The 15,628-nt window shown below is 44.2% G+C and overlaps 1 protein-coding gene across 5 annotated transcripts in view; it reads right to left on the bottom strand.

The window, feature by feature from the left end:
* The window catches only part of Rdx (radixin), a 67,392-nt gene extending 61,483 nt beyond the window's left edge, over positions 1 to 5,909 (bottom strand). For 4 of the 5 annotated variants that reach the window (XM_052760313.1, XM_052760307.1, XM_052760314.1 and 1 more), the window contains exon 1: positions 5,694 to 5,909. The gene's annotated coding sequence lies outside the window, so the exon portion shown is untranslated. The remainder of the gene's footprint in view (positions 1 to 5,693) is intronic. The other variant, XM_052760303.1, reaches the window with a different exon arrangement.
* Between the last annotated feature and the right edge of the window lie 9,719 nt (positions 5,910 to 15,628).

Genomic DNA, 15,628 nt, shown 5'->3' with positions numbered 1-15,628 from the left:
AGATTTGAAATTAAAAAAATAGAAAGCAAGTGATATCCAGAATTGACATCACAGAAGATTTTTAGAACTTTACACACTACTCTTAATTCCAGCTGACATACATGAAAATCCTACTTAACACACTAAGACATTCAACACGTGTTGTTATTTACACTGTCAATTCCTCAGTATTCTGTCCATCTTTCAGGCTTAAAAGCCAACAGGTATTTACCATATTGTAACAATTGCCTGGATGTATGACTGACATCTTAAAACAAAGGTCAGCAAACTTTTTCTGCAAAGGGCCAGGTAAACAAACATGTTAGGTTTCATAAGCCATACAGTCTATGTTGCAATTATTCTTTGTAGTTAAGTAAATGAACTACAGTGTGTTCAAATAAAACCTTACTTGCAAAAACTGGCAGGAGGCTGGATTAGTTGTGCATAATAATTCAATAAAGCATTTTAACAGCAATCAATGTTTTTCGTTTTATATTTTAAGTTTTGAACAAAAAAATCCATTAAATTGCATATTCATATTAAATTAAGTATATTAATGTATGACAGGTCACTTTGAATTTGTTTTTATTTGGGAACAAGAAAAAATCCAATACATTTGGTATATGACTAAGGAAAATAATGGGAACAGAATTAAAATAATTTGATTAACAGTGCCAATGTTGGGAGATATGAAACATGCCTCAATCCTGGCCAAGGAGCAGAAGACATCTCGGGAGAGGCTTCTGGAAAAGAATCCTCCCGGAAAAGAATCCTCCCTTATCCCTTGGATACTATGTATCCAGACAAGGTAGTCAACTCATCCCAGTAGCTAACCAGAGTAAAAAACAATCTTCCCTGCAGCTAACCAGAGAAAAAATAATCTTAGTCTGGGCCAGAGGGAATGGCCCCAGTCCAGAGTCAAGAATTTTCTATTACTCTCTGGTAGTGCATCTTAAATGATGTAAAGGCTCAAAACTTTACAAATTCACTTGCAGCAAACCTTAATGTCCACTTTTTACAAATTAAAGGAAACATTTAAGGTCCTGAAAGCCAGTAAGAATTAACTAAAGTTTAGAAAAACCTGTATATCAATTACTGATAGTGAGGTAACTTAACTTTATAAATTGTACTATCTTAGAGAAAAATAATAATGTAGTACTCCTTTCTTTGATACTGTATCTAAAAACATGTCCAATCCCCACCCAGCCAATGGGGATTGAATTCTATTAGGTACACTACCAGTGAACCACATCTGCATTATTTTGAGATGGCCTTGCAATCCCCTGCCTCATCCCGGGGCAGCTAGGATAGAAATTTGTACCACGAGGCCCAGTTTAAAACATTCTTTCAATATAGTAGAGCTTTTTGTTCTTGTTTTTCTTTTAAGTTAGAGGTGAGGAAATTTTCCCTGCAAAAAGGCAAAGAGTAACTATTTTAGGTTTTGTTAGCCATATGGTTTGCCATCATGGTTCAAAAGTAGCCACAGACAATATATACATATAAGTTCCAATAAAACTTTATTTACAAAAAACATGAGCAGGCTGGACTTGGCCTATAGATTTTAACCAGCAGACTAATACACAAAAGTTACTAAACAATCTTTCCAAATAAATTAACTTTACTACTTTATTATTCCCAATGTATATGAAGCATAAAGAAATGTAATTAGCATTTTTTGGTCATCACATTGCTAGATGTATAAAGTTTAGTGACCCTCATAAAACATAATACATGTAATCTGGAATTATACTTAAAGGGCCACTATAAAGAAAAGACAAAGTTTACTCATACCCCAATTTATTGCAAGTACCTGTTCAACAAAACTAGGTTATTATCAAGGCATGGTGGCATATATCTCTAATCTTAACATTCTGGAGGCAGGGGCAGATCTCTGTGAGTTGCAGGCCAGCAGTAACTTCTACATAAGAAGTTACAGGACAGCCAGGCTAGAGAGACCTTGTCTCAATACAAACAAAACAAGAAACAAAAATTCTCATTATTGTGGCAGGGGAGATGGCTCAGTGGTTGAGAGCACTGGCTACTCTTCCAGAGGACCTGGTGCCCTAGTTTGATTCCTGGAGCCCACATGGCAGCTTATGGCTGTCTATAGCTCCAGTTACAGGGTATCTAGTACCCTCATGTGGATATGCATGCAGGCAAGGATGCCAATACATATGAAATAAAAATAAATCATTTAAAATTCTAGTTATTTTAAATTGATGAATATATAAGAACTGCAAAACATAATTGTTATTTGGTGTGGAGGAAGCCCTACATAACCTCCACCTTTCCTGAGAAGCTGGTACTAGGGTCCACTATTAAGGACAGAGAAGAATTAATCATATAGACAACTAACTATTCCTCCCTAATCCGTTTCCAGGAAAAGATACATAATACATAGGTATGGTGCTATTCCAAATCATATAACTGTTTCAAAAGACAACACTTTTGTGCGTGTCTGTGCATGTGTGTGTGTAGTGTACATGCTTTTGAGTGTGCACCAACTTTTACTGTAAATTTATGCTATACTTTAGGAAGAAAAAAAGGTAAACCTCACCAATAATCATTAACCAAGAAAATTAGCACATGTGCTTATACAAACACTTCTGAGAATTGGTACAGCAAATTCTACTAATTTCATTCAAATGATGAAAATTTGAAAAATACAAATGCTTGATGTTTAATATAAGTAATAAACACCATGTCAGGGTTTGTTACAGCACCTTATTCTAACAGACTTGAGACCCACAGATAAGGAGCAAGGCATGCAAGCTCATCCTTGCAGAAGTGCTACCACTTTCTATATGCAAGACAATTACCTATGTAATATGAAAAATGGGGCCGGGGAAAGAACTGCTGAGTTCTGGGGCGAGAAGACAAGATTTTTACTGTGGCTTAACATCCTTCTAGGTATTATAACTTTACCATATAATGTATTACCTTTATAGTTTTTTAATGGTTTAAGATACACATCCAATATAAATACTAAGAAGCTGAATAAAGAAATTTAATAAATGAACCAGATGGAACAGCCTTAACACACTCGAGCTAGATAACTCTGAGGTCAGACTGGATACCTCTATCTCCAATGCCATGAGCTACTGAAGTCAAGGCTTTCCCGGAACTCCCTCTAGTGACACCTATGGTCAAGAAACTTCAAATAGCCTTGTAGAGTAGCAACTTAATCCAGCTCCATATCCAGGATGTCAACAGGGTAAATTAGTGCCCAACAGCTCTTGATAAGCAGGAGGCCCAAGTCATCCAAGAGTGACTTCCTTTCTTCCCAGATTGCAACAGTAAGAGGCACAAGCCATCCAACAAAGAGTGACTTTTCATCTCCCAGACTGCACCAGTAACAGGAAGCTATTACCTATGCCCTACAGATATGTTCCATCTGCACCGCTCAGTCTTTACTATCTCAATGGGACAATATCTCAAGCCTTTGGTCTTTGGGGAAAAAAGTTAAAGATTTGCCACCCCATTTGGAAATGGCTCGTTAAAATGCACTAAATTTAAAATAAATGAAAATCCAGGACTCTCATCATCACTCAACATTTCAGAATTATTATATTAGATTGTACTTAATTTTTATACTAAAAGATTGAGAAGCTGGGTGGTGGTGGCGCATGCCTCCAGGACTTGGGAGGCAGAGCCAGGCGGATCTCTGTGAGTTCGAGGCCAGCCTGGTCTACAGAGCAAGATCCAGGAAGGACAGGCACCAAAACTACACAGAGAAACCCTGTCTCGAAAAAACAAACAACAACAAAAAAGATTTGAGAAATTAAAATATAATAAAATCTGTACGTCTTCCAATCACTCGCCAGAGCTTAAAAACTGGTTAATAAAAAAAATCAATTCTGTTCTTGGGAATGGTAAAGCAATAAACAAAAAACCAGCTCTTGCCCTTATCTCCCACCCCGTGACTACTGACAGCTTGGAGAGGAAGAACAAGGCCTGCTGTTTAACCATCACACATAAAAGCAGCAACGTGATTTCCACCTGAGTAACCAGTTTCCACAAAATTAAGATTCCAAGTGTTTTTCCCACAGCAAAATCTATGCAATCAATTCCACAAACATCTCCCAGGTCCTCCTACATTCTCTCCCGTGTTAAGCTCCAGGAATGAACAAAAAACAGTATGTGTGACCCACAGGGACAAGGGCTTAACATTTCTTAAGTGTCACAATCAAACTCCTCCTCATGTAAACAAAGCTAAAGACTCCTATGACTATTCGTTCCAAATATTAACTGCTTATTAAATTCCAAAATACAGTTTCCAAAGGGGTCTAAGCAAAGAAAAGCCAGTGTAATTCTTTTCACAGCATACTGACAATTTGAAAAGGAGTCTTCAATTTGTCACATTCGAAAAAAATTATTATGATGAAAGATAAACTGCACACTGGTGCAAGCAGCGAAATTCTAAAGATTGAAAAAAAAAATGCAATCCTAAACATTAGCCTCTCTTCCAGATCTAGTGATGCTGTTTTGGCAAGCGGATTAAGCCATTATTTATGCAGCAAAATGAACAGGGCAATTGTTTATTCTGTGCTCCGTCATAGTCTTATAAGTATTCTACGGGGGGGGGGGGGGGAGAGATGCTCGGTCAACAATAGATTGCAGTGTCCAAGTACTCTTTAATCACATAAACCCTTATTATCCTGGGCTTTTACATTTACATCATGCAAATCTTGGTGCCTCCACACAGCCGACGGGGCATCGTGCTCGCACCTCTTCTGCAAAATCTCAACTGTATTTGCATACATTTTTTATGAAGTTGACCTCTTAAAACACAATTCCAACGAATAACCACTCTTTTAGGGTAAGGGTGGAAAAAAAAAAACCCACCCAGAATCCTGGCAACGTTTAGAGAAACATCTGTGTGGGAACAGACGTGCTTTTTCAACTGAAATAACGCACTTAACCCCTTTTCAAACTTAGCTCCGAGACGGAGTTTGGGAGCCCGGGCAAGGTGGGGATGCGAACTTTCCTGGTGGGGTCTGCTGGCACTCCACCAGGCGACTCCGCGACCCGGGCCAAGTCCGGGGGCCCGGAGGGCTGCAGCAGCAGCAGCAGCAGCAGCAGCAGCAGCAGCAGGTAAGGGCGGCCGGGAGTCCGGGCCTGGCCTCGCGGGCTCGAGCGGCAGGAGCGGCCGGCGCCCCCAGCCCGGCAACGCGGACAGCCCTTTCCGCTGCTCAGGCGTCCACACGCTCTCTAGTAATCCAACACCCCGACTTTCCCACAGGAGGCCGGGGACAAGTTCTAACCGTGCCGCCCCTCTCGGGGTGGCGGGCGAGCCTCCGACCCACGCTCCCTACGGCCCTCGGGGGCGCGCCGGGCCGAGCCTGGGGCCCAGTCCGCGGCGGCGGCGGCGGCGGCGGCGGCGGCGGCGGCGGCGGCGGCGGCGGCGGGAACCCGCACCCGCCCGACGCACGGGGCGGTCAGGCCGACGGCGGACGGCACGGGGGCTGCAAGGAGGCTCCGGGTAAGCGGCCTGGCTCAGCCGTTAACGACCGCGGCGCCTCTCGGGCGGCCGGGCGCGAGCCCGTCTCGGAGGCGCGCCAGGCCCCGGGCCCGCGGCGCCACAGCCCGGCAACTTCTGGCCGCCACCTCAGCGCCACGGCGGGGGAGAGCGAGCGGGCAAGCGGGCAAGCGGGCCGGGAGGGAGGGTGGGGAGTGGGGGGGGGGGTGCAGGGAGCGCGCCGAGCAGGGCTTACCCCGAAAATGAGCGGCTCCTTCCCTGCCCGCCGTCGGCTGGCTGAGGCGCGGCTCGGCGGGGGCGTCGCGGCTGGCAGCGAGCGAACGGAGAGGCGGCGGTGCGAGCCCTGAGCCGCCGGAGAAGAGACGCGCCGCCGCCGCCGCCGCAGACAGCTCGGCAATATGGCCGCCCGGCGCCTCCTCGGGGGGGAAGGCGGGGCCGCCCCGCGCCCCCTCCTCCCGCGGCCCGCCAGTGGCGGGCGAGGCCGGGGCCTGAGCGCCAACCCCCGCGGCCGCAGCGAGGGCGTCTCTCCCGGCTCCCCACCCAGTGGGGGGCTCGGCGCCACGGGCGGAGACGGACGGGTCTCAGCCGGCTCGGGGGGGTGGGGGGGGTGGACGACGCGCTGCGGGGCCTTCGCGAAGGCTTCCCCAGGGACGAGGACGGACGCCACGGGCCCGCCGGGAGCCCGAGTCCGAAGCCCGCAGTGAACGAAGCGGAGCCGCGCGGCCCGAGCGCGCCCGCCGCCTGCCCCCGCCCCGCCCGTGGAAACTTGAAACTCCCGCTGGTGCCAGGGAACTCACGGAGGGCGTTTCCAGCGGCCCCCCGAGGTGGAGCTGTTCCCGGGACGGGGGCGGGAGGAGGGAGACCCGGGGAGCCGCTCCGGGGGTGTCGTTGGGTGCTAGGCATCCAGCAGCCCCGGCTTGGAGAGGGAAATAGGCCCAGAATTTGCAGCAAAAGAACGTTTATTTTGTGCAGATTTTAACCAAATAGAAAGGCTGGCTGCTTTTCAATTTTGCAGTGTTTCAAGTTCCCTCAAAAAGCCTATAACGTGATCTGAGGGGTTTTGTTTTTAGCAAGGATACAGTTAGAAAGAATAGGTTAAGAAAAACTTGGAAGAAGGACCCAAAGAGCAGCCAAACCTAAATTATTCTAGACTTGGAAAAAGTTAGCCATCTGACCCATAGTCTCATTGTCGTCCACTCACTAGACTAGAGAAAGTGGCTGGCTTCTTCTGGTGGGGTTATCTCCGTGCTACCCCCTGGGTATTTTCTGCTGTGATTTAGAGTCACACTTGGTGTGACTGTACAAACAGCAACGATACAAACCTTACCCGTCTGCCGCATTCCGTCTAAGATGCTTTCTTTCGTAAATGAACTTTCAATACAAATAAAACTCTAGTGTACTTAACTTTTACAGAACAAATAATTCATCTTCCCGGCCTTAGGCTTCCCTTTGCTGGTACAGTAGCTTTTCCAGGAACTCTGCATGCATATCCCTTTCACCAAGCCTCAGCTTCCATCTTCAGTGAGTTACCACCATCGCCATTAGAGACCTCACTAAACAATTAAAAAGCCCCCAGAGATCCCAGGTTAATCTCAGAAGCCTTTAGATCTCAAATTCCTCAAGGATGGGAAGCAGGTGCGTGCTCTGTAACCAAACAGGTTTATGTGGTTCTTGGAGACCACCAAAGGAACACTTGCTGACCCTGTTTCCACAGTAAAAATGTTATGCAAATCCCTAAATAGTACACAGATCAAACTGAAGTCTCTGGTACACTTTGCAACTGAAAATGGAGCATTCAGTCGTGGTCATGTGTTCAGAACAGTGTGAAGTGCTTTCACATGACTACCTTGTTTAATGATTACAACCAGCCCGGGCTCAAGGTGAAAGCTCTTACTGGCATTAAAATAACTAGTGAATAAAGGGGAGCCTCCAAAGAGTTATTTGTCACTGCAGCCTTGCTGGGAAATGGCAGAGCACGATGACTTAAACCTAAATGTAATGCATGCTTGACTGGAAAGCCTTGCTCTTATTCTATGCTCAGGGCAATCGCAAATCCATGCCGAGTTGTCACATTTCAATTGGCTATCATATTAGTAGAGATTTACATAAAAGATAGTATTCAAGCTGGTAAGATAAAAAGGATACTCTCATATGTGAGTTGGGATGTAAAGTGAAACTCCAGCAAACAGTTTGATGGGGTGACTCAATCTTTAAGAGGGTCCATAACTCTTAGAACTCATAATCCCATACATGAGGATTTCATCTGAAATAGAGCAAAACCACCATCACGGTATTAAATATTAACACGGTTGCAAATATTAACAGAGAAACACACCATTGTTTTAGTTTGCTCTTCATATCAAATATTAGCACTTTGAAATATTGAGTATTCAATCTAAATACCCCAAAACTTCAATTTGGGGATGTTGGTATGTGTGTTCACCTGGTGCTGAGAACTGAACCCAGGCCTTGACGCTTACTGAGCAAGTGCTCTCCCGCTGAGCCAGATCCCAGCCCCTGACAGTTCAGGGTCAGAGTGGAAAACATCCACACATATTTCCTAGAACACTCTTGTTCTGGAAATATACCTGATATTAATTAATAGTTACCAAGATATATTTCTAAAATAGCATATAAGATGTTTTAAAACCATAGCTGGGTATAGTGACTAACACCTTTAATCCTAGCACTTGGGAGACATCTGTGAATTCAAGGCCAGCCTGGTCTATAGAGTGAGTTCCAGGACAGCCAGAGCTGAATAGTGATACCTTGTCTCAAAAAAATAAAACAGTGAGTTCGAGGCCAGCCTGGGCTACCAAGTGAGTTCCAGGAAAGGCGCAAAGCTACACAGAGAAACCCTGTCTCAAAAAAAAAAAAAAAAAAAACCAAAACAAAAAAAACCTAAATTTATTACTAAAATCTCTACACTGCACTCTTATTGGTCTTTACCACATTATGTTGACTTACTCTAATTTCTGGAATTCCAATGCTAGTTTTAAAGCATTGGTTTCACTAGCACACATAAAAGGTACTTCCTGAAGCTGGGCGGTGGTGGCACAAGCCTTTAATCCCAGCACTTGGGAGGCAGAGCCAGGTGAATCTCTGTGAGTTTGAGGCCAGCCTGGGCTACAGAGTGAGTTCCAGGACAGCCAGAGCTACACAGACAAATCCTGTCTCGAAACACCAAAAAAAAAAAAAAGTACTTCCTGAAATGAAGAAAATTAATTTTTACAAAAATAATTTATAGATGAAGTGTTTTTGTTTGTTTGTTTTGATTTTGGGGGGGGTGTTTTTTGGTTTGTTTTTGAGAAACTAAACTACAGGCAGGCCCCTTGCTGGTTTATAAGGCTGGCCCTCTGTCTAGGTAATGAAAGCCAACAGTGCTGTGTGAAATGACTGTAATAAAGGTTCATACACAGTGGCCAGGGAGACACAGAAGAGAGTGATTAACTCTACCCAGATATGAGAACGCTACAGGAGGAGGTGAGAGGAAAGTGGTGTGTAGACGTTTCCTCAGAGAAGAAGTCAGGAAAGGCAGCTCTGGGTGCTGAGTAGCATGTGTGAGCAATGTGTGATCAATACCCAGAGGTTCAGAAAGGTAAGTTGGGCAGTGCACAGTTTTTCCCTCATAAGACTTAGGCATTAAAGAATGTCAGGTAGAAGTAACCAACCAGTATCTGATTGGATTTAAGGCCCATGCCATGAGTTGGAACCCATCCCCAACTCTGCTTGGGTGGCCAGGAACCTGACACCAGGAAAGCTAGGGCCATCCTTCAGTACTCATAGACCACTGCCTTGCTCAGCCATTATCAGGGAGGTTTCCTCCTGCAGCATACGGGAACAAATGCAGAGACCCACAGCTGGACAGTGTGCAGAGCGTGAGACCTTGGAACACTCAGTCCTAAATGGGCTGTCTCCATCAAATCCCTCCTCTCAGGACTCAGGGAGCCCTGTGGAAGAGAAGATTGTAAGAGCCAGAGAGGATGGAGAACACCAAGGAAACAAGGCCTTCTAGACGTAGCAGGATGGACACACAGACTGTGGCAGCGTGCACAGGGTCTGGACAGGTGTGCACCAGATGGGGTCCAGCACTGAGAGGAGAAGTGGACACAAACCCCCATCCTTAACTCAGAAGCCGTCTCCAGTTGATAACCACTCACAAATGAAAAATGAGTTCTCCCCAATGGCTCTCACTGAGAATACACACCACTCTTTAGGGCAGGCCCCAGGCCCAGTAGTCGAAGGCCACACAAACAAGCTCAGCAGTGCCTTGTTCTCTGTCTCATGCTTTTTTTTTTTTTTTTTTAAACATTACGGATCCTTTCTGAATATATCAAGGTTTTCAGTTTTGTGTTTTTAATGGACTTTCTGTGTGTAAGAACGTGTGTGTGTTTCTGTGACTATGTGGTGTTTTCCCCATGACTCTTCTGTTTGTCCTGTGCCAGGTTGTTTTGTTTTATTTTATTTTAATATTATTCTCTAGATGCCTGTTTGATTGTGAGAGACAAAGGGTGTGGATTCGTATGGGAGGGGATTTGGAGAAGAACTCAGAGGAGTTGGGGAGGGGAAACTAATCAGGATATATTGTATTAAAAAATCTATTTTCAATAAAATTAAAGTTGAGGGGAAAAGAGGAATTAATGTGATCCACTTCATATTTTAGTAAGACATCTGGCAACAATGTAGATTGCATGGTTCTGTCACAGTGGACAGTGAATTTACAAGGGACGCCTTAGACAGGTTGGCTACAGAGGCCCACGTGGGAGGGCAAGGAGCACCTCTGAGTTTGGGAGGTGGTGGGGATGCAGAAGGGAGTTAGAATTTCTTAGCAGAGTTGGGGACAGACTGAAGAGAAAGACTCGAGATCAGTAGTGCTTTCAGGATCTCTGGTGTGTTTTCAGAGGGCAAATAGGAACATGAAAGAAATGCTTTTACCACTCCTTGGGGTAGTCTCTGTCAGCGTGACACAAACTGGGAAGAGGTAGCCTCAGCTGAGAAAATACCTCTGTCATTTTGTCCTGTGGGCAGGTTTTTGGGACATTTTCTTGACTACTGATGGATTGACATGGAAGGCCCAGCCCACTGTATATGGTGCCACCCTGGTCCTGGGTAGATGGAACAGGGCCCATAGGGCATTGGTCTTTATTTCTGTCATAAGCTAAAGGAAAACACGCCTGGTATCCAGGGCCCTTGGTGTCTTGTCAGCAGTACAGAAGGATGTCTTCAAATTCCTTGCAAATGGGACCCACTAAAATGCTGTTTTACTTAATACCCATTGTCAAGTTGTTGTATTAAACACACAGGACATCAGCGAGGTATACCTTTGACTATATCACAAGGGCCTTTCCAGAAAGGATTAACCAAGAGGATAAGACCTTTCCTGAATGTGGGTGCTAGAGTCCTGAACTGAGTAAAAAGAAAGGGAGACAGCCGGGCAGTGGTGGTGCACGCCTTTAGTCCCAGCATTCGGGAGGCTGAGGCAGGTGGATCTCTGTGAGTTTGAAGCCAGCCTGATCTACAGAGTGAGCTCCAGGACAGACAGGGCTACACAGAACCCTGTCTCGAAAAACAAACCAACCAACCAAACAAACAAACACATAAAACCCCTATGAGCCCTATGACAAGGTCATAGCTCCCAGATTGAGAGTCACTGATCTACCCATTGTGAGGATGTGGTCTCATGCTCCTATCATTGTGCCTTCCCTGTCATAACAAACTACACCCTCAAATTATGAGCCAGAATAAACCCTGACTCCCTTAGCTGCTTTTTGAAGGTCGAGGACAGTAACACAGGCGGGCAGCACTAACCTTTACTTCCAGATGGAATAGTATGTCTACAAGACAGGTAACACTGTCTACATTGTAAACCTGAAGAGGATCTGAACAAAGCTTTTGTTTCCACTGAAGACCCTGCTAGGGTCAGTGTCATGTCCTAATAGAATCCTGGATGTGCTGAAGTTTGCCTCTTACACTCCTATTGGCCACTGTCTGGCTGAAACTCACTAACCGGATCTGGGAAGCCGATGGTAACTGATCCCAGGAATGACCACCAGCCTCTCCCAGCACCATATCAACCTGCCACCCATTGCTTTGTGGAGCACAGATTCCCTTCTGTGCTATATGGCTGTCATCAGCATCTGTGCAGTACAAGGGGGCTCCCTCTCTGTGTAGGTGTGATGTGGCTGTTGGTTCATGACGCCATATGCATGTGCAGCACTGTCTCCAGGATCTTGTGCAATCCTGCCTGACCTCTCCTTCTGTAGAGATCCTGAAGAGATTGCAAAGAAACAGTGGAGCTTCAGCAAGAATGGGCCCTGCTGACTCCCGATCGCTGGTGCTTAGCTGTGCTGACTAGTCTACAGGCACACATGATTTGTGTGCCCATCAGCAGATTCCTGCAGAAAACTGGGTCTCTGAAGGACGGTCTACAGCACTCACTGCCGAAGCCACTGGATGGTAGGAACCAGCACCAGAGGGCTCACGTTGCCCTTCTGCTGACATTTAAGCAGAGTGGAAAGAAGGGGGTCAGGAAGTGAACAATTCCTGGTAGGTAAATACTGAGAGATCAGAACAGTCAGGCGCTTGGGAGTATGCTGGGTCTCAGTATCTATGGAGAATCTAGGAATAAGTGTAGATTCAATAACCGGGCAGAGATGAACTCTAAGGAAGTGTGTGACAAATGAGAAGAAAGCAGTGGGACAGCCAGGTGCAGCATCACAGACCTGTAATTTCAACACTCAAGAAGGACCAGGAGTTCAAGGCCACCTGGGACTACATGAGAGCCTATTTTAAAAGACAAAGTAACAACGAAAAACCCAAATGAACAAATGCTTGCTAATAAATGCATGTAGATACACTAAAATAGGTCTTTTCTCCACTTATTTGGAAAATACAGTTTTGTCCAAGCCAAGAATTTTAACAAAAATATTAGATAGCAAATTAGAGCATATTTTTATATGGAAAAACTTTAAAATGGCTTTCCATTAAAAAATAATTCACTATTTTTAAAAACTGTAACAGTGCAGAAATATTACTAGTTTTAAAGCCTGCAAATAGAGAACAGCTAAGAGAATTTGCATTATGAACAATAGCTCTCACCACTCACATTATCGAGCATGTTTAAGCACATATACTCAATGTGTTCAACATAATAGCCCTCAGTAAACTCAGACAAAGTAAAGAAAACTATCTTATCACTGATGCTGTGTGCTGAGTAAGCCACACAAAGTTAATTGCTGATATGAGCTATAAAATTTCAGTACAGTCAATAGAAGTATGGAGGTTAATGTGCCTGAGTAAGAATCAGGAAACCATAGGTCTGTTGCTACCTTCATTTTCTCTCTATCTCGGGATCAAATTACATAAGTACATAATTCATGTGTTCACAGATATGAGCGTATTAGATCAACAAAGACAAAGTAAAAGTTATGACTTAATCCTCTCCATTTATACAGTAAAGGCAATTCAGTTGGTGATAAATGGCAATAAAATTTCAGAAGTAAGTAATAAATGAAGTGGAAAGAGTCTGAAAGAGGGAACTTATAAGCCTGGCTATATTCCCAGTTCCTACCAACAAGTTACAAAGTGCCCTTGAAAGAGTTTACAGATGATTCTATAACCTACTTGCAAGGAATGTAGAGGAAGAAAGCATGGGGCCTTTCCCATATATTGTTGAAAGATATTTCGGAATTTTCAGCATTGAAAATGGTGTCAAAGAACGCTGAATCTCATCTCCAATAGTATTGGCCAATGATCATCAGCAGTGCTCTACCTCAGACTGAGTGAGGAATCTGAGAGGAATGTGCGGGTGCCCATGTGTGTACTTAGCGTTCTCATTTACTGAGGGAGACAGCTGGATTAAAATTTCAGAAAGCTTTCTTCAAGTTTTAAAATTCCCCATCTCTCACTCTGAGCCATATAAAATGGTTGATTTTCATATGAACAGTGTAATTTACAGAATGCATTACATACTTTTCTAAAATATACAGAGCATATGTATGTACAGTCACCTTCCATAAAAATCTCACAATTGTAAACTGAAATAGTGACTGATTTGTAACTCAATAAGCTTTGTGTGTTATTCCACTCTCTTTCCCTTACAGGAGGGAGGGAGGGAGAAGAATAAAAGACTGCGTGAATAAATGACCCCCCTGGTTGTAGCACTGAGCATTCTCCACAGCTAGCATTTTGATTTCCCTTTATTTGTTTGATTTTCTACAGCAGCACTGTTTACTAATGAGGAAGGGTGCTCAGTGCTTTGTGAAGTACCAAGTACAGATCAGAGCTTTAGTGTGGTGTTTTAAAACAGGGGACTGGAGAGATGGTTCAGTGGTAAGAGCACTTGCTGCTCTTTCAGAGGACCTGAGTTTGGTACCCAGCACCCATGTTAGTTATCTAACAACCACCTATTACTATTACTCCAGCTCCAGGGGATCCAACACTCTCTGCTGATCTCTTTGTGCATTGGTAGACATGCACATGGACATAAAAATAAATCTTTACAAATATAAATAAAATCTATCCCCATCTTATTTGATGCTTCCTTCTCTAACAGATGGAGCTCTCCTAAGTGGGCTGTATTTGGTTATTTACAGTGGCAAGCAGACTGAGTAGGTTCGACAGTGTGTGCCGTGATTTGACAGAGCTCTGTGCCCTCAATCATGTGGAAACTTGATTGGCAGCATGACAGTATTAAGAGATAGAGCTTTAGAGAATGATTGGGCTGTAAGTGAGCTGCTCCCATGAATTGGATTAATGTCCTCGTAAAAAAAGGCTTTCACTGTGTTTGTCCTTTTTTCCCTTCTACCCTTCTGCCATGTGAGGGCACTTAGTTACTGGACACCATCTTTTTTGAAGCAGAGAGAGCCAGTTTATCCCATACACCAAATCTGTTGTCACCCTGATGTAGGAATCCTCAGCCTCCAAAACTGTGAGAAATACATTAGTTATAAATGACCCAGTGATTTTAGTCAGCTTTCTATTGGTGTAATGAAGTACCCGGGGCAGTTGCCTCATAGAGAGAGAGAGGATATCTGTTGACTCACAGTTTTTGAGGCTCTGATCCAAATAAAGTGACCCCAGTGGAGACCCAAGGCCTTGCTTATGCAGCCATATGAACAGGCTGTTCAGAAGTATCTCATCAGCTTCAATCAAGTTGTCTGATGACTATGGCCCCTGCTCACAGCCTGAGGCAGGGGCAGGCCTGGCATGGGCATTTGAAACCTCAAAGTTCACCCTACTGACACACTTCCTGGAAGAAGACCACACCTCCTAATCCTTCTCAAATAGTGTCACTCCCTGATGACTAAGCATTCAAACATATGAGCCACCCCAAGGAAACCCTGAACTGGAACTGCCCAGCTGAATTGCTCCTAAATTCCTGACCCATAGAAATTCTGAGATAATCAGTGTTTCTTTTAAGTCATATTTTGGGGTATTTTTTTATGTACCAATAGATAACCAACACATTTACCTATAAGGAATTCTCACTTATGATAGGCCACTCCTTAGTTTTGAAAAATGACTGAATTATATGAAGTCATCCGGAAGCAGATGAGCCTTCAGTGAAAAGTCATCCTTTTCTTGCAGAACTAGAAGCTGAGACCCCTGGAGTGAGACTTAACTCAAACCTGCCCTTCCTCTTTTTTTTCTCTAACAGTGCAAGCTGGAAGATCCATCCTTTACACCTCCCTGTCCTCACAAATTCATCACAACCCATTACTCAGTAATAATGATTTGAGCTCTTGTATCTTGTCCTTCTATCTACATGACTCCCATCTGGACACTTTCCAACTCCATTAATAATGTCCTGTTTTTACATGTCCACTTGTGTCCCCCTCAATTAATTCTCAATACTGCATCCACAGTTAATTTGTTAAAATACAATTATGATGATCTCACATCACTGCTCCCTCCAGACCCATTTGTAGACATTCTCATCTTTGATTTGCATTTGCTCTCCAAGCTCAAGTCCCCCTGGCCTTCTATAATTATTAGATTACATCTACTCTACACCCAGACTGCCAGGATCTTCCACCTCTCTCTACCCCGTTCACCTTACTGAATTTGTCCTCCAGATTTGAATCATAACTCAAGCCTGTGCTAAGTGCCCTTGTATGAACCCAATGCACCTTTCCTTTATAATACTAGACACCAGTTGCACAGTTAATG

This window comes from Peromyscus californicus, unplaced genomic scaffold, assembly GCF_007827085.1.
Source record: "Peromyscus californicus insignis strain IS unplaced genomic scaffold, ASM782708v3 Scaffold_11__1_contigs__length_118956290, whole genome shotgun sequence".
NCBI lineage: Eukaryota > Metazoa > Chordata > Mammalia > Rodentia > Cricetidae > Peromyscus > Peromyscus californicus.
This window is presented reverse-complemented; position numbering and strand designations above follow the sequence as displayed.